This window comes from Schistocerca americana, chromosome 3 (genome assembly GCF_021461395.2).
Source record: "Schistocerca americana isolate TAMUIC-IGC-003095 chromosome 3, iqSchAmer2.1, whole genome shotgun sequence".
Taxonomy (NCBI): Eukaryota; Metazoa; Arthropoda; class Insecta; order Orthoptera; family Acrididae; genus Schistocerca; species Schistocerca americana.
Genome location: NC_060121.1, coordinates 151255813 through 151276275, shown reverse-complemented (window position 1 = coordinate 151276275; position 20463 = coordinate 151255813). Strand labels below are relative to the sequence as shown.

Genomic DNA, 20463 nt, shown 5'->3' with positions numbered 1-20463 from the left:
GATTAGCTGGTGGCTCTCAACAAGCGCTGAACCAGCTGGTATGCAGTGCCTCAGCTTCAAGTCACTTCCCCAAGACGAAGCTGACAACAGGATAATTAACAGTAAACATTTTTCTGAACTCCTCCAGGTCCACGTGATTTTCTGCTGGTCGTTCGACCGCCAGTCTTTTCCATCACCCACTTGATCTTTCATGCTCCAGCGATCCATATATTTCTGCTACTTTTGCCAGAATCCGTCTGTTTCTTCTGTTCCTGAGCCTTTGGCTACTTCTTCTCTCTAGCTTCCAGACTCAGAATCTGCTTTGCAAAATATTCGTCGTCTCTTATCGCTGCAGTGATATCCGTCCAGCCTAGCTGTCACTCCGAAACATTCGTTTCCGATAGTACCCATTCGCCCTTCATCCACTCGTTTACTGAAAGTTTTTGTCTTATAGGTCTGTACGAAAAGTTTGTGGAACCGATAACAAAATTTTAAGCGTACAGTACTGAGTCAGACATTTGGAATATCATCTCTACCGTAAGAATGAGAAAATTTAGCTTACCTGCCGGGAACGTGACGAAGAACGAAAATTTTTTAAAGGACACCACCTTCACACACCTATAACTCCGTTGTAAACTTTTGTTTCCCACGCTGCGAATGTTTCGACAAAAGCCCAGTGTCAACAATTGTCGTGGTACAATACAAGTATGAGACGCGCAATAAGTTTTGCAGAGGATGGAAATGGACCAAGACCAGCAATTTTCATGAAATTTCCAGTTTCAAATCTTTGTAGCTCCATTTAACAGTGGTCTATACAAGGTGTTAAAGTTCTCTTCACACATATGTAAAAATCTCTAGTAATAACTCTGCAAAACGTAAACGAAATTTGCTCTCTGTCATAGTAGCCTATGTTCGAACAAATGACGCGATTATTTTGTAACGTGTTTTTCTTATTTTTCCTACAGCATGCTACACGATGGTCTAATCGGTTATTCTAATATTGGCTACATGGAACACATTTCTTTTATGGTCCAGGATAATACTTGTAAAGGGAATATAATATTTTGAATAGGAACCCTTGTCCAGAAAAATCCCGTTTCCGTGCTACAGCTTGACGTGTTTGTTACGTAGGTATGCAGCAGGGTAGTCATGAGGGGGGGTTGCTTACGTCGGATCGGCTGATGTCATTTGACGTGTATCCTTTCTCTGTGACGTGGTTCGAGCTTCATTCACGTGTCTCTTGAGTGCCTTACAGCAACACAGTTGAGTTCACGTTTGCGGAGTACACAGACATGATCCTTCTGTGTGGCGAAGCTCAAGGTAATGGAAGAGAAGTTCGTCGCCTTTATCTTTTGTTCCTTTGGTTGTTAATGAGTAGAATTCTAAAACAAGTGATGTACTGCGTCGCGTCTAATAAGTTACTTGCAGAAGTGGTCGCGTTGCCAACATGTTTTCAAATGGTTGTAACGCGGAAACGATACTTTTCCGGACATCCAATTCAGAATATTATATACTCAGTCCCCTTTAAGCGCTAGAAGTTCATAACGGCAATTTCCAAACACCATATACAGGGTGTTACAAAAAGGTACGGCCAAACTTTCAGGAAACATTCCTCACACACAAATAAAGAAAATATGTTATATGGACATGTGTCCGGAAACGCTTGATTTCCATGTTAGAGCTCGTTTTAGTTTGTTCTTCCACCTACGCTCAATGGAGCACGTTATCATGATTTCATACGGGATACTCTACCTGTGCTGCTAAAACATGTGTCTTTACAAGTACGACACAACATGTGGTTCATGCACGATGGAGCTCCTGCACATTTCAGTCGAAGTGTTCGTACGCTTCTCAACAACAGATTCGGTGACCGATGGATTGGTAGAGGCGGACCAATTCCATGGCCTCCGCGCTCTCCTGACCTCAACCCTCTTGACTTTCATTTATGGGGGCATTTGAAAGCTCTTGTCTACGCAACCCCGGTACCAATTGTAGAGATTCTTCGTGCTCGTATTGTGAACGGCTGTGATACAATACGCCATTCTCCAGGACCGCATCAGCGCATCAGGGATTCCATGCGACGGAGGGTGGATGCATGTATCCTCGCTAGCGGAGGACATTTTGAACATTTTCTGTAACAAAGTGTTTGAAGTCACGCTGGTACGTTCTGTTGCTGTGTGTTTGCATTCCATGATTAATGTGATTTGAAGATAAGTAATAAAATGAGCGCTAACATGGAAAGTAAGCGTTTCCGGTCGCATGTCCACATAACATATTTTCTTTCTTTGTGTGTGAGGATTGCTTCTTGAAAGTTTGGCCGTACCTTTTTGTAACACCCTGTATATGTAGGTGGATGTGCAGTACGAGTCAAGTACTGGAGACTTATCAGACTGGTTTCCGAAACCAAGCAGATTTTTGGACTCAAAAGGATATTAGAACACCGTCGCGGGAAGGTAAAAACACTGCCGTGACCTCCGTGGAGTTTACCAACGAGTGTTATTCTGTAGACAGAAACGTGATGTTGAATGTCCGTCGTGATAGAGTACTGGACACAGTAACACACGTAGTAAGAGATGCTTTCAAAGGTAAAAGACGCTGTCTAAGGTCAGATACCGCCAGTCAGTGTTGTAAAACTTTAAAATATAAACAGGAATCCTCAAGGAAATGTGTTGTCAACAATTCTGTTCAACGTTTTGTTGGTTGAAGTGGTTCAACAGTGGAGACCGGTGAACAAAACCATAGCTGTTGAAGGTCTACAAATTGAGGAGGGGAAAAAAAGACATAACAGTACAGTAGTCTGCCTGGACTTTGAAGATGAGATGGCACTGCTAAATGAGAACCAAGAGGATGCAAAAACGGCAATGGAAAATCTTGCTCTAGTAGCGGCAAAACTAACCTGAAGACAGCATACAATAAGAACGTTCCTGAATTAAGAGACCAATTCGAAGGCTCAAGTTCAACTGGAAAAACATAGTAGGCTAGTTTCAGACCAAGAAGAGCGTACTAGACAGTTATAAAACGCTGGAGAAACTACGATATGTTGCAAACACAGTCTATGGAAAGAAAAGCCTGTTCAACAACGCCAGACCGAGGCATTATGTTTAGCAATCAGAAATATCGCATTTTACGCAACAGAGACGACCACCGTAGGCAAGAGAGCCTGTGTCTAGTGGAGGGGGAGGAACGAAAGACCTGGAGAGACACCTAGGACTCAAAAAAAGGTAAGGTGCAGTGTAGATGCATAGATCAAAGTAGGAGCTTATAAAATGACTTTTATCTTAATCATATGAATATTTATATATGTGTTAGGACAGAGAGAGAGAGAGATTGATTTTTGATTGCGATTTTTACTTTAAGTCGTAACTGCTACCTGAATTTTGGTTGCTGCCTCCTTGAATGACCAGCTTCTGCACCAGTTGGTGACGTGTATTATAATTTGGAGGAAGTTATTGTTCTTTCAGGTTTAAAATACGACCCTGTTAGTTACTTGGCCGTATTGCGGATAGCTTTGAGCCCAAGTTTTCGTAGTTTTTTATACCTAAGGGACCACTGTTGTAAGTAAATAAGATCAAACAGCAATCTGCCTTTCATGAGAAAAGGAGATTGCTTGTCACACAAACTTCCTTCAAACTACACGTCCTGCTGCATCAAAATTGGTCAGTGGATTTCAGTACCTATTGTACAAGAACATAATCCAATCCTGTAATTAAGAAATTATGATAGGTTGTTCCTATTGAATGAAAACTATAAAGAATGCATTTCTTTTCCTGTATTTTAGTGAACTTTGTACGCTTACAATTCTGTCGAGTGATAGACGGTGACGACAATGAAGTTCACCTCCTTTTCCAGAAAGAAGATATTTCTATTCTTCACTTCCAGAAAATTTGTATACATAAATGTTTGGTAACTCTTACACATACTTTACTCGGTTTTATCACTAAAATATTAATTTTCATTAAATGTAACAATACGTTCTGAGCGACGGCGTAACAACACACCCTCTTTCCACAAGATACAGATTAACAGTCTCCTTTTTTTTTTTTTTTTTTTTTTTTTTTTTTTTTTTTTTTTTTTTTTTTTTTTTTTAGAGTCCATACTCAAAGATTCACGCGCGGGGATTGCGCGCTAAAGAGTTTCTTGCTGTCCAGCTGCGCTTCATTTCACTTCAAGTACTTTTTGAATCACATTTACATTTACGGTATTTACATACATTACTGAGCTTCTCAAAATAAAATCAGGCCCAAATTAGTTTTAAAAAAAAACAGTGAGGCACACATAACATTACAAGCTGTATGAGAGCTTTGAGCCAAGTGATACGGTAGAGAATACCGACATTTGTCGGCCATTTCATGAGGATGGAGAACAACACTTTGATCAAGAAGATATGGAACGCCGGCCGGAGTGGCCAAGCGGTTCTAGGCGCTACAGTCTGGAACCGCGCGACCACTACGGTCGCAGGTTAGAATCCTGCCTAGGCCATGGATGTTTGTGATGTCCTTAGGTTAGTTAGGTTTAAGTAATTATAAGTTCTAGGGGACTGATGACCTCAGAAGTTAACTCCCATAGTGCTCAGAGCCATTTGAACCAGATATGGAACGCTACATGCTTAATAGGGAAGAGCTGGATGATAGAAGTCAACAAATGCTCCACAATCACAGCTACCCAAACTGACTCACGACCCCTCCTCAAAGCTTTACTTCCGCCAGTATCTCGTCCCGCACTTCTCAAACTTCACAGAAGCTCTCCTACGAAACTTGCAGATCGAGCACTCCCGGAAGAAAGGATATTGCGGAGACATGGCGTAGCCACAGCCTGGTGCATGTTTCCAGGATGAGATATTCACTCTGCAGCGGAGTGTGCGCTGATATGAAACTTCGCAGCAGATTAAAAATGTGTGCCGGACCGAGACTCGAACTCGGGACCATTCTGGAAATATGGTGAAAGAGGCACTGGTCAGGACAATATTGATACGAAGCGTGATCAAAAATAAACACAGTGTGAACAGCCCACAACATTCCGATCATTGGTTTCTTACACCATACTGCTTAGTTCGCTGGGTTATTCGATTTCAGAATCGAAATTTGCTATGGTCAAAATGTGGATTTCGTTCCTCTAAAAAGTTAATTATGGAACTGGCAACACCCCGCAATCAGCTATCACTACGTGAATAAGCGTCAAGACTACATTAGGTTGGTAATCTCATCTCGGAATTAACATACGCATGAAACTTCCTGGCAGATTAAAACTTTGCGCCGGACCGAAACTCGGACTCGGGCCCTTTGCTTTTCGCGGACAAATGCTCTACCATCACCGCTACCCAAGCAGACTCACGACGCCACCTCAAACCTTTACTTCCTCCAGTATCTCGTCTCGTACTTCCCAAACTTCACAGAAGCTCTCCTACGAAACTTGCAGATCGAGCACTCCGGGAAGAAAGGATATTGCGGAAACATGGCGGAGACATGGCGTAGCCACAGCCTGGTGCATGTTTCCGGGATGAGATATTCACTCTGCAGCGGAGTGTGCGCTGATATGAAACTTCGCAGCAGATTAAAAATGTGTGCCGGACCGAGACTCGAACTCAGGACCATTCTGGAAACATGGTGAAAGAGGCACTGGTCAGGACAATATTGATACGAAGCGTGATCAAATATAAATACAGTGTGAACAGCCCACAACATCCCGATCATTGGTTTCTTACACCATAATGCTTAGTTTTGTGGATTATGTACCGTGTAGGTGATTTTGGAACATTCGGTATGAATGTGATAGTCTTTCGGAGCTGATGTTACAAGTGCTTTCGGTGTTACAGGACCAGGGAGCCGAAAGGCAAATGAAGCGTGAGCCGCCGGCCGAAGTGGCCGTGCGGTTAAAGGCGCTGCAGTCTGGAACCGCAAGACCGCTACGGTCGCAGGTTCGAATCCTGCCTCGGGCATGGATGTTTGTGATGTCCTTAGGTTAGTTAGGTTTAACTAGTTCTAAGTTCTAGGGGACTAATGACCTCAGCAGTTGAGTCCCATAGTGCTCAGAGCCATTTTTTTGAAGCGTGAGCCGATACTCGCTCGTCAGTGTACGTGAAACGAGGGACCACTGGCCCGCTCTTTCAGAGCTGCATTTAATCCCTATCAGCTGCGGCGATGAAATTTATGACACCGCTAACTGGCAGACCCGCTTAAAAATGGCGGAGACATTAGCGTCTGTTGGCTGGCCGGGGGAGTCGATAAGCAAGCGCGGATCTGATTACGGCGCCGCTCGGCTGTCGTGGGTGGGGTGTGGGATGTCGGAGGGGGGGGGGGAGGGAGGGGACGTTGCACCGGTAGATGGCGGGGAGGGGTGGCGGAGGAGGGGGAGGGCGATTTGTGGCGCGTGGCGGGAACGTGATCGGCGCGTACTACCGCACGTCCAGCACGGAGTGCTATCTCGCCAATCTGCTCTGTGTCGTCTGTGTGTGTGTGTGTGTGTGTGTGTGTGTGTGGGACAGAGAGGGAGAGCGCTATCGCCGGCTGACTTTTAGACACGGCCCACTATCTGGTCGCGCGATAGTATTCATCAGTGCGGCGTGCCATTAGCCGTGCCGGCTTCAGTCGCGACTGTCCGCTGAGCAGGGAGCAGCTGACTCAACCACTCGGAGCAATGTCACAGAAGGCGCACGCTGGTGAGTGAGTCGCCCGGCGCACGGACGTGCCGCCTCACCCAAGTCATCGCTCCTAGTAAACCAGTTTGCAACGCAAGCGTTGTTACTCACTTCTCCATAGTCCTTGTGCCAAGATATGGCCCCACGTCGTGGAAGTGGTATACCTACTATCTAATGACCAGCAGCGCGTAACTCGGTTTTCTACTTCACGAGTGTTAATGAATATGCTTAAAAAAAACAGTCGTGCGATGACGGGACCGAAATGGCGAGCTTATTAAACGCCTGTCTCCGACGATACTGCCTCTTGACGAGAACATTGTGATTTTTAATCGTACATTTGCTAATTTTGCGCTCAGTTGCCTTTTATGCTACATATTCATATCACATGATCGTTTTCTGGATTATACAATCCGGTCATCAGATTCCCGTATTTAGATTAATCGAATCCGCATAAGTCACGTAAACCAAAGAAGCATTCACAAATTTCAAAATATGACGTATCGTATGCGAATACGAGGCTCCTGTTAAGAATTGTATATTGGGTTATATTGCTCCGCAGCGCACCTACTCCAGCTAGGCAGTCACTACGCCGGTTGCAATTGCATCCGTCATTCAGCGAGAATCAGTGAAAGATGGTACTAAACTAGTAGTGGATCTAGCGATTTTTAAAAATTCGTTACTTGGGTGAAACGAGATGACACTGTGCTACTAGCTTAGAAGCTTAAAGGTTGGGATGCTCATAACATTTGTGTCGTGAGGTAAGGCTGGTGGCTTAACGATTACCCGACAGACTTTGTTTACGAGTCATCGTCTTCTGACCGGCTCGATGCGACTCTCAACGAATTTGATGCCAGCCTCTTTATCTCAGAGTAGCAATTGCACCCTACGTTCTCAATTATTTGTTGGATGATGGTTCAAATGGCTCTGAGCTCTACGGGACTTAACTTCTGAGGTCACCAGTCCCCTAGAACTTAGAACTACTTAAACCTAACTAACCTAAGGACATCACACACATCCATGCCCGAGGCAGGATTCGAACCTGCGACCGTGGTGGTCGCGCGGTTCCACACCGTAGCGCCTAGAACCGCTCGGCCACCCTGGCCGGCTGTTGGATGAAATTCAATCTCTGTCTTCTGCTCAGTTTTTCCCCGCTATAGCTCCCCCTAGTACCATAGAAGTTGTTCCCTGATGTGTTAACACGTGCCCTATCATTCTATCCTTCTTCTTGTCAGTCTTTTCTGTATGTTCCTTTCTTTGCCGATTCTCCGAAAATCCTCTCCATTCCCCATCTGATCAGCCCGCGTAATTTGCAAAATGTTTCTTCAGCACCACCTCTCAAATGCTTCGATTCTCTTTTGTTCCGCTATTCCCACAGTCCATCTTTTACTACCATGCAGTGCTGTGCTCCAAAGTATATTCTCAGGTATTTCTTCCTTGATTAAGGCCGATGTTTCATACTAGCCGGTTTCTCTTTGCCGGGAATGCCCTGTCTGCCTGTGATAACCTGTTTTTTATGTCCTCCTTGCTTCTTGCGTCATGTATTTTCCCACCAATGTAGCAGATTCCTTAACTTCGTCTATCTCGTGTTCCCCGATTTTGGATGTTTCCTTTATTGCTAATCCTCATTGCCTTCGTCATTCTTCTGTTTACCCTGAATCCATACCCTGAACTCATTTCACTATTCATTCTATTCATCATGTCCCGTAATCCTTATTCAGTGATGATAGCAATCTCATCTGGTACGTATTATGTATTATTCGTCACTCCTTACACCTTACTCCTATTTTTCCCAGAATTTGAAACCTCTTGCACCATTTTACAATGTCGAACGCTTCTTCCTGGTCGGCAAATGCCATGAACATGCCTTGATTTTGCTTAAATCTTTCTTCTGTTTTCGAACAAAACGTCGGAGGAGCTAGTCTGGCGTCGTTACCTTTCCGAAAGTCAAACTCGTCGTTATCTAACAGAACTTCAATGTCCTCTACCAGACTACTGATCCTAAAGTCGAAGATTTGATCCGCAGCCAGTGCTGCGATTTTATTCTGTCGTTTACCGCGCCTTCCACTTACGGCTATGTTTGTTAAGTGAAAAAAACTGCATCACATCGTGCTTCTGAGTTAACATGAAACTGTCGGTTCCCCTATAATTTGGCGGATAAGTAACTACAAAAGTCGGAGGAAGTCGAAAGCATAATACCTCCAGCAATACGGCGTGCAAACCAACCGTCAGTTTGAGGTCAGTTTTATTCTAATGTAATGCTTCAGTTGTAGGTGATATGTAGTCCCATCCGATTGTGTGAAGAAATAAACACAAATTTGGCTAATACGACAATAATATGTTCTTGTTTGCTTCTCACAAGCTCAACAGTCCCATAAAAGTTATTTCCCATAGAAGTGCAAACAGCAGAAACGAACTATTCGTTGTTTCCAGGAACGAATCACGGCAGACTTAGCATAGTAAGAAAATAGCAGTTCAAAGTGGACGGTAATATTACAATAGCTCACTAGAATGACGTTTGTTCTGAACGTGAGTGAGGAACCAAGAAAATGTTAGTTATCTGCGATTCCAGTTGTACATAGTCATCTGCCAGTCCAGTTATAGAGGGGAGCGTGGAGATTGCCTTCTGAACGTGTGTATGACGTGATGGATGCTAGATGGGCGCCTGTGTACGTCAAACGACTGCGTCACGCTGGAGGTTAACGTTCTTATCTTCGTGACATCCTGGTAACAGCGCAAACAATATTTTCGTGATTAGATAACGTGGTCTTCCAGGTGCGGGATGCAGCATTGACTAGTCTCAGTCTCTTACGTATGGAAAGAACATTCGGAGTTGAATGTACGCCTACAGCGATGGGATTGTCTATGAACTTTGGAGTGGTTTTCATTGATGTCCGATAGGTATAGCTTTTCTGTTCACCTGTCCTACTGGAGTCCATAGAAAACACTGATGTGTTATTACAGAAGGTTGTTGTTAATAAAGCTATCCCAAAAGCGATTGGGACGCTGGTGAGGAGTGGGGGACAGCCACTCCCACACAGGTGTCTCGGGCATGACGTGGCTGTTGCGGTTCCGTGACGTACGTGATGACGTCAGCATTCCTGGTCCTAGTGGTGGGGCACACAGGTTGCGCTTTGGCCTTGTCCCGCCGAGCTGCCTGCATCTTGTCGACGGACGCATCCGTGAGTAGTACGAATGGAATATCGCCGCTGTCGATTTCGAGGCAGATGTTCTCGAGGCATGGAACATTGTCTGGAGGCGATGTGACCCGAAAGGAATGATACTGCTCGCATTGTGGCGTGTTAGTGCGCAATAATTTTCGAACTTGATTCGTGTATTTATTCCAGTTCCAGATCACAATTTTTTTATACCAGGTTGTTAATTTCGGTCAGTAATATCCGTCTTCATACCTATAAAACAAAGAGGTATTTTGTCGTAGAAAGTAACCAGATATGCGAAGCTGGGCATCAGAAACCAATTTACGTATAAAAAACACATTCACTTAAGCGAGTACACACGATTTTCTAGTTGTGCCGAGGCAACATAGGTAAAAAATTGATACAGTCGAAGTACGTTTTGTTGTCTGTAACTGGAGTAAATAATAAATACCCTCCTGGATCACTGTGGATTTTGCTGCGCCTATGTCGCAAGTCGTTTCGATCTTGAACTGTATCATCAAATAGATCAAATCATTGCCAATGAATGACCAGTTTTCTGCGGACGACTCTGTCTGTGCCTGCGGAAGGCAAAAACGGCGGAGCTATTGCGAAGCCTCGTGGAAAATGCCGTGAACGCAGGCGTGTGAACTCAGATGACGCTATTTTGAGAGTGACCGTCACTAACTGAACTTACAGGGTATTCAAAAAGCGATGCAAGATTCCACATCAGCTGCACGAGTCCTCGCCACAAACACTGAAAGTGCATATTTGTTGTGCATGGGTGAATGTCCATCGTTTTTTTTTCGGCACAGTGAACACACAGAAGCTGTACAATTTGCAAGCGCTATACCTGACAAGGGAACCTCCCCATCGCACCCCCCTCAGATTTAGTTATAAGTTGGCACAGTGGATAGGCCTTGAAAAACTGAACACAGATCAATTGAGAAAAGAGGAAGAAGTTGTGTGGAACTGTGAAAAAATAAACAAAATATACAAACTGAGTAGTTCATGGGAAGATACGCAACATCAAGGACGTTGGGAAGGCAGGAGCGCCGTGGTCTCGTGGTAACGTGAGCAGCTGCGGAACGAAAGGTCCTTGGTTCAAATCTTCCATCGAGTGAGAAGTTTAATTTTTTATTTTCAGTTTATGTGACAAACTCTTATGTTTTCATCACTTTTTTGGGAGTGATTATCACATCCACAAGAAAACCTAAATCGGGCAAGGTAGAAGAATCTTTTTACCCATTCGCCAAGCGTACAAGTTAGGTGGGTCGACAACATATTCCTGTCATGTGACGCACATGCCGTCACCAGTGTCGTATAGAATATATCAGATGTGTTTTCCTGTGGAGGAATCGGTTGACCTATGACCTTGCGATCAAATGTTTTCGGTTCCCGTTGGAGAGGCACGTCCTTTCGTCTACTAATCGCACGGTTTTGCGATGCGGTCACAAAACACAGACACTAAACTCATTACAGTGAACAGAGATGTCAATGAACGAACGGACAGATAATAACTATGCAAAAATAAAGAAAGTAAATTTTCACTCGAGGGAATACTTGAACCAAGTACCTCTCGTTCAGCAGCTGCTCACGCTACCACGGGACCACAGCTCTCCTGACCTGAAATTGTCCATGATGTTGCCTATGTGGCCCATGGACTACTCAGTTTGTATATTTTGCTTATTTTTTCACAGTTCCACACAACTTCTTCCTGTTTTCTCAATTGATCTGTGTTCAGTTTATCAAGGCCTATCCAATGTGCCAACTTATAACTAAATCTGAGGGGGGTGCGATGGAGAGGTTCCCTTGTGAGGACCAGCAACTTTACGCACTGATACAGGAGGACAGTGCTGCGGTACAACCAACAACGCCGTCACTCACTTGGATCACTGTTTACATGGATAAGTGATTTCAAAGGCACTGTGACCCACTCTCCTGATTTATCCTGACCTCACTGTTTTCTTGTGGGAATATCATAAGGATGCTGCTAACAAACTTCTCACTGTTACCGAAATGTGCAATGAAACTGAACAATGTGTTGAAGAAACTCCTCAACAGAAGTTGCAGTATATGTCAGAAAAACGTGAAGTATCATTTTCAATTAGCGTTGGTCAAATGGTTCAAATGGCTCTGAGCACTATGGGACTCAACTGCTGTGGTCATAAGTCCCCTAGAACTCAGAACTACTTAAACCTAACTAACCTAAGGACATCACACACATCCATGCCCGAGGCAGGATTCGAACCTGCGACCGTAGCAGTCGCACGGTTTCAGCGTTGGTCATATTCGAGGCCAGTTTGAGCAGAGCTTGTAACTTACCGATTTTCCCAGACGGTTGCTTTACTTTTCGAACACCTTGTATTTTGGAAGTACACGAATGTAAAGCATCAGTCTCGTTTCTTTTGTATCGAGATCGAAATAATATTAGTTTATTTACCGGTTTCGGCTTATGTTAAAGCCATCTTCAGAATTTTTGGTTTTCTCGTGGTACCACAGTGTACGATCGTGGTATCACGAGAAAAAAGAGAAGCCGCCAGCACGAGCAATAGTGCCAAAAATTCTGAAGATGGCTTTAACATAAGCCGAAACCGGTAAATAATATTATTGCGATCTGGACTGTTGATATTAACCTATGATACAAAAGAATGCTTCAGATTCACGTACTTCCAAAATATAAGATATTCGAAAAGTAAAGCAACGTTGATTTTAACCTAAATGTAACACAAGGTCGCTGCACTCCTCATACCATGATGTTAAATTGGTCTTCTTTGTCAGTCATTCCGATGGAGTCCAAGGACAGGTCTTCCGTAAATTGCTCTTCCACGGCCACTGTGTTGATCGATTTAGATAAAACTTGTCATAGCGTAATTACATAGTTCTAGGTTGAACGACAGTCGGGCTGTAATTCATCGCGACGACAAATAGTCCATTAGCAGTGTGAGAAGTCTGTCTCTCATAGGACAGTATAAAAGCAGTTATATAAGACGCTCTCAGAGTTAACATATCGGTCGCAGTCTCCTTTATGTCGCAACTTGAGCAGACTGAATGACTCATTCTTTACTCTTCCTGCAGTGTGTCGTTTCCTTCCTGCTCGATCTGTAGAGCTATCTTTCTGACGCTCGAGGTTATGGAAGTGGTGCCATTAATAGAGGCTGTCACGTGAGCACACTTCCGCTGACAAAGCCTCGCGCTCGCTAGTTGCGTTAGTGGCTCGGGAAGAGTCCATCTTTGATAAAACCAGTCACTCTTTGCTGCTAACGTTTATGATAGCACTTGCAGCGTAGTCTAAGTGATAGGATTCGCTTCAGAGGAGTTTAAAATGCTGTCATAATTTACTCACTAAGAAGTATAATCTTACGTTAAAGGTTTAACATAATACGTCAACTATTATCGTTAGAGACTGTATGTATCTCTTTAGTCAGCACGTAGCAACTTCCAATACACGGTAATGTAATAAAATAAAATATGAGCCGCGACTTATATAAAAAAGAAACACACATTAATGCAATGGTTCAGCATAAAAGAGAAATAACTAATGTAGGAATATTATTAAGAGTGTAATATGTTGTTTAATTTAGCCCGACGTGTATAAGCACTCAGTAAACTAGCTCAGTTCTCAGGGTAGTTACGTAATCGTCGATAATTAATTGTCCTTTTATCTTTTTCCAACACTAGGCTCGTGAGAAGTCGTGTGCTTATTGCACCAGAGAATATTTGCCAAGTCTGTTCGGTGTACACTACTGTAATACGTAACTTAATATCGTGGTTTCGTCTCGATTCCCCAATATAACAAGAGTAACATCTACAAATGAAATCCTATAATGGAGCTGGAATCCTGTGACCAGACCTTTTCTTCCTGTGATGTCATCTCGTGATATAAAGAAAATCTGTAAGTAAAATTGATAAATTATTGGTAGCTGCCTCCGGTCTCGTGGGATCTGAAATAAAGTTAATTGTCCTAACGGACGGCACGTCTCGTAGATGAGCTAAAAGAAAAATGTTAAAGATTTTTCTAAGACAGCGTCTAACAATGAAAATTCTTTGTTAAGGCCCATTTCTACTTAATAAAGGTATCAGGTTTACGACAGATTGCCTCAATAATAGGGATAGATATGGCACGTTTTATAGCATATAACTTCACATACTTCGTGAACAAGTCATATATCGCCAAGATATTCTCCACACCTCTGCAAGCAGTGGGTAAAGGTCCTGCGATATCGATTGATACCAGGCTTACTGGTCTATTCGGTATAACACCTTAGACAAAATTTCAACTCTTTTCGAGACTGGATGTCAAATCAAACTTATTTTATTTGACCACCAATTTCAGCGATTTACTACGCTATCTTCAGGCCCCTGACCGACGTGTAGGAAGATTCCAACATCGTTTCCGGTCAAAATAGGGGCCAGCATTCAACCAGTCGGCAAATGACTGTGGAGGTGATCGCTGTAGCAAGCAGCAATCTACAGATACCAGTATTTGAATACTGGCCCCTGTTTTGACCGGAACCGAGGTTGGAATCTTCCTACACGTCGGTCAGGGGCATGATCGCCGAAAGAGGTAGCACAATAAAATAAGTTTTGAAATTAGACGACTGAAAGGTCTTTGATTTGACATACTGCGGCGAACAGCTGAGTCCCACAATCATCTCTGAAAAGATGGACACACAGAGACTTTTCGAAACTTTTTCCCTCTGACACACCCCAGGAAATAATGAAAGGAAAAACTTACATGGCTTATTACATTTTCGCTGTTTATGCAGTAGGGCTTTAGCATCCAGCATGACGTTTTAATTTATTTCTACTTTACAATTAACTCCATTCGCAACACAATTTGCAGACAGCATCCACATACAGTGCTGAATGTACCTGCAAAACTATGTCATTGTACGCGATATAGTTCAGCAGATATGATGTCATAAACAATGAGACGCGTGAAAAATGAGCTTTTCTTAAAACGGAGCTCAAATTACCCAGGCTATATACGTCCAGTGCTTAGTGATGAGAGGATTTTACGAGTTCCAACAGACTAGAAATGTAATGTACTACCTTTCTCAATTTTTTCTCACTTAGAGTCCCACAAAAACTTTACGTGAAATATATTAAAGACGTGTTTAGTTTTGTAAAGTACACTTTGTTCTTTTTTTAACCATTGCTAGTTTAATTATTTGTATTAAAAGTACAATAAAACCCAACTGTATTTCGTGACTTGCCCGTCTTGTAAATTACGCAGTTGATACCATAGTATTTGCAAGAAATTATAAATTGCCCTTATTACTGACTTTTGCTGTGATCAAACCTAAAAATAAACAGTTTGACGCTATACACTATTTGGCAAAAAGAGATTACATAGCCGGCCGCGGTGGACGAGCGGTTCTAGGCGCTTCAGTCCGGAACCGCGCGACTGCTACGGTCGCAGGTTCGAATGCTGCATCGGGCATGGATGTGTGTGATGTCCTTAGGTTAGTTAGGTTTACGTAGTTCTAAGTTCTAGGGGACTGATGACTTCAGATGTTAAGTCCCATAGTGCTTAGAGCCATTTGAACCATTTTTTTGATATTACATAAATAAATAAAGAAGTATCAGTTTTTTGGTTTACCAGTTGCGGTTTTGACTTTTTCATTAGGCTATGGTTGAATAGTCTGAAACTGATAAAGCCAACATAGTAGAGTTTTGCGTCTTCAACCATAAAGCTTTTACATGCTTAACCCCATATGTTTAACAGATTAACTCATTTGTAAAGCAATAAGATTTTTGAAGGTGTTTCATGCGTTGACTTCGATACTTATAAGAATTGGAGGTGGGATGTTTGCAGGTTACATAGTAGGAAACCTCATCTTTTCTTGTTATTTAGACAGCTGTTTTTTGTTTTCCAGTTGTAGATCGTCACGAGAAGCAGTTATCAGTCGTAACGTACATCACACAGCTGACATTGCCGTGCCACGTAATGCGCCTTCAGCAAGATAAGAAGTAATACGGTAAGCACAGATACTCTCTTCGAGTCCTTAAAATATGCTGTATCAAGACATTTCTTCTGCTACAATCAAAGCCTCTTTACAACTATATTTGTTCCGTGTGTTGCATCGCCTTTTGGGAGGGAGCGCATTTCCGTGGGGAAACTTGAAGTGTATCAAGTTAGTGACTCCGTTCAAATGCGAAAAAACAAGTGAAACATTTGCTTTCGGACTGTATGTGAACCCTGAGTGGAAACTATATGGGAAGTTCTTTCCCTTATAACATTGTGATATGATTTTGCACGCGTATTTCCATGAAAGAAGTAATATCGCCTAGATAAAGGTATTCAGTATTGTCACATGGATCAAACGGACTAGAATGTGTGACTGACAGGCGAACTAGTGTTCGGGATAGAAAGTGTCGAGGTAGGACAGGACGCTATGAGTGAAGAATATGCAATTGGAAACAAAGGGGAAAAGAGAGAGAGAGAGAGAGCTAGTAAGAAATTAAATTATTTTATGATTCATTAGCTGCATACTATGGAAAGCAAGCAGTGAAGCAGCGGGAAGTCGCAGGAACTCGTATAATATGATGTCCTTTCCACAAACGCGAAACTCCCCTGCTCATTGTGATGTTGGAAACTTCACGCGCCACTGTTTCTCTGCGCGGTCACTTGGACTGGGTAGATCCACTCTCAAGCGATGCGACGAAATCGCATCCCTCAAAGAGAATTCCGACAAATTGTTCTTACAGAATGTCACACCGTTGTATAATGAACTTGTGATTCTCAGAACATGGAAGTAAATCGAAGACAGACATGCTGCGAAAGAGGCAATGCTGTTTCACGAAGTGGCCTTTTCAATGTAACCTGTCACGCTGCTTAATTCCCTTTGCTTGAAGAAACACAAAATTCCCGGAGTCCCTATAAAATATTCCGCATTACGCTGCAGAGCTGGAGAATAGAAATCAAGAGGTTTCGCTAGGTCAGGAACGGCAAAAATTGGATTTCTGTTTCATACCCACATCGAACTTTATGAAACATAAGCGGGAAATAAAATATTTGAAGAGGCATTTTTTTTCACTTAAGTCTGTGTATAATCCTTGTAAACGATGTATTTATCGTTGTAGCTGTGATACAGTTTCTGTAACCTCTTGACTTTCGTGCATAGAAGATCGATTTCTTGTACAAAGTCGATAACTGCAGACTGGAATGTCTTTGACTCCTAACCTCTGTTTATACAATGTTAGTTAATTTTCAGCTGCACACAACATATAGTTCTGACGACATCCTGATTTTGTCCGTAATACATTTGCTTGTATGGATACCTGTGCGTGAATCCGATACACACAACAGTCAGTTCTCTGTTTTGTGTGCACTCCAAATTACACAAACATTTATCGGCAGTGGTGGGTACTCATAGACAGCAGAGGTTCGACACACTCCGTCGTAAGCAGGTTGTTCAAATCTCACCTTTCTTTCAAGAATTCCCATTTACGATCCCTAAACATTCTTTATTACTTTCGTGTGGTCTTATCCAGCTGTTACGATCGTGGCAGCGCGTTTCTCAATTTGTTCGAAGTCGAATGATATGTTTACTTGAGAAGGACCCGAACGCTGGAATTGGTTGCACGAGCTTCTTGTTTGCACTTTCCGTTATATATTAAATGGACTTTCCCAGAACCCAATAAATCTGGGTCTATCTTTCCCCTTCGCTAATGCTTAAATGATAATGTGGTAGTATTGGCGCGGTGACACCGTTTAGGATATCTCGGCCGCGTAGTGCAAATGTTTCTGCGTGACGCCATTTCGGCAACTTCCTCGTATCTGTGATGAACATGAGAAGAAATCACTAGGAGAACACGATGTACCCGAGCGAAGAGAGTCTCCGACCCGGCCGGGAATCGAACCAGAGACCCCACGATCCTGAGACAGCGACGCTAACCGTTTTTTTTCTTTTTTTTCCCCCGATCTATTTCTTCGCCGTTGTATCGTCAATAGTTACTTGCGAATGTCGCATAACATCTTTCAGACTGACAACCGAGGGTTGACCTGACAGAACACGCTGATCTACCGTGCGGGCTAGACCAGTAGCTTCTGACTCACTGTCGCTGACCGTACGTTGATCGTCTCATTTCATAACCGCTAAACGTAGTCACCGCGCCGGATAAAGAGGAGTCTTTGATAGTGCCTAGTACCCGTAGATTCCATCATTTCATTACGAATTTACAAACACTATAGATGAACTGTTGGACACTAAATCGAACCATAACCTAGTATTGTAGCTACAGGTATCTGCTAGAAACGCCAGAAACCACCAAAATAAAAAATACAAAATAATTATCTCAAAATACTGGAAAAAAACATGCTACTAAATGAAAGAATCGGAACTATCACACAAAAAGTAAACTAGAAATACACTTACAGTCTCATCTACTTTTCCAGACTCTGCTACTGTTGGTAATGGCTCCAATGAGTCTCGAAAATAATATTTGCTTCCCGAATAACCGTAGCTCATATTATACTCGGAAACAGCGAAACTTTTCTAATAAATAATTCCTCGTAAATCGAATCATATTCGGACCTTAGGCAAACAAGCATCACAACCAGGAAACTGATAACGTTAAATCGTTAGTATGTTGTCAGCCAATGGCATTAGTACTCATTCGTAGATAATATAGATAAATTATTATTATTATTATTCTAATAATAAATGTTGGGCCGCGCGGGATTAGCCGAGCGGTCTTAGGCGCTGCAGTCATGGACTGTGCGGCTGGTCCCGGCGGATGTTCGAGTCCTCCCTCGGGCATGGGTATGTGTGTTTGTCCTTAGTATAATTTAGGTTAAGTAGTGTGTAAGCTTAGGGACTTATGACCTTAACAGTTAAGTCCCATAAGATTTCACACATATTTGAACAATAAATGTTGGATCATTTAGTTTTTGTAAAGATATTGTTATTTCTTGATAATTGATTGAATTATTAATGTGTACTTAGTAGTGCTCCTAAATACGTACACGATGTGAAGCGTTCAAGATATGCACTGTACGACAAGAAAGGAAGAATGAATTGATTGTTGGTGTGAGTAACGATCATCCTCCTTTACCTTCTCTGCATTACTGCAGATGACGTGTCTCTGAGCACATTTGTTCTGTGCATGCAGTACACGTGAGGCGCCTAGTTGTTTCCACTGAACTGTGTGGAATACGAAGATTCTGTTATAGTTCACTAACCTGCTGTCTTCAAGTTGATGTCCCCAGCGCAGAAAACAGCACGCAGGTCGTAGGTTCTGTATCTTGAGGCTGAAACTGACTTTTAGCGAGGTTCTGTTCTGAAATAATGTATCACTTCTTTAGGATGCCACTCGCGTATTTTAATATAGCCACACGAGAAGACTACATGATCTTAATGCAACACCTTCTGATACAGCAAAGTACATGATCAAACACAATGTTTACGAAAATGTGTCTTTACACTATTTGTGGCACGTGTCTGTGCCTCACGACTACCGGAGTGAATCTTTTAATACTGAATACTGGCAAACATATCCTGCCACAGACAACATGACTGTACATCTCGACTGCCTACTCCAGAGTGACGAACAGGAACTTGAATAAAAACTGGAAACACATCCTACGACAGACAGCATGTCTGTTTTTCTCGACTGCCTAACCCAGAGTGACGAACACCCCGAAACACTTCGCGCGCCATACCAGAAAAGGCGTGACCCGAACGCTTCCGAAGTGCTTCGACTGCAATTTTGTCAGTCTTTTGTTTTTGATTTAAATTGTTTTCAATAATTCTAAAATGACTGATTGGTAGTCAGCTGTTGAGAGAGATTTATATTAATAAGTGAAGTCATTCCAGTGAATAGTTGAATTTATAATAATAACTATACTTTAACGTTTTGGCGCCCTTGCTCCGAACACAGCAGCCAATCGCAGAGCAGTAGCATAATGCAGGCGGTCTTTCTCACGGGAATGGTACCGTATCTAACATCTGTCACAGATAACTCACACCACATTTCGTCATCTGTACTTCTTGCATCTCCACTGCTCTGGGAACAGCTTCTTGGAGCCTAATATGATAGCTGACTAAGCCAGAAATATTACAACTACTTTTCTTTTTATCATACACTATTGCGATCTTTTATTTATTTTAGACATTATTTTTCATTTCACTACATTTAAAGAGAGCTGCCATTCATTAACACTTGTGCGTTGGCTCCTTAGCTTCAAATGCTCCGTTCATCCAGAATAATTGTTTCACTTGTTTCACACGGCAGTGGAGTGCGCGCTCTGTGAAACTTCCTGACTGACAAGGGGAGGCCGCCAATTGCGAACTTCAGATTCGATTCATACTGCGCATAATAAAAGCTCATGGCCAGAGGTGTAATGTGGCAAAGCACCAAAATGCACTTCTCAGCCGTTGTCGAGAAAATCGACAGTTAAAAGAAACCGTTGACGTGAAATACTCTCTACGATTTATAATTCTCTACAGCGTCGTGGCGCAGCGGTAAGCGCTCTGGTTCGTAATTCGAAGGTCGCCGGATCGAATCTCGCGCTATGTAACCTTTTCTTTTTAGTATTTGTTTTTTATAATTCATATATAATTCCCGGCAATCAGTTGCAACAATTATGCATATAATAAGTTGTTGAAAGTCGTTTGTCGTGGAAAAACTGGCGACTTCGAACATCATTATGTTTTCCGCAAACAAAGTTGTATTTCACAAATGTTATTA

At 42.6% G+C, this 20463-nt stretch overlaps 1 long non-coding RNA gene across 1 annotated transcript in view; it reads left to right on the top strand.

Annotated features, from left to right (window-relative positions):
- LOC124606807 overlaps positions 1 to 20463 on the top strand; it is a 738984-nt gene that overhangs the window by 585271 nt on the left and 133250 nt on the right. The window contains exon 4 of the long non-coding RNA XR_006978732.1: positions 15648 to 15749. This is a non-coding gene — a long non-coding RNA (uncharacterized LOC124606807). The remainder of the gene's footprint in view (positions 1 to 15647; positions 15750 to 20463) is intronic.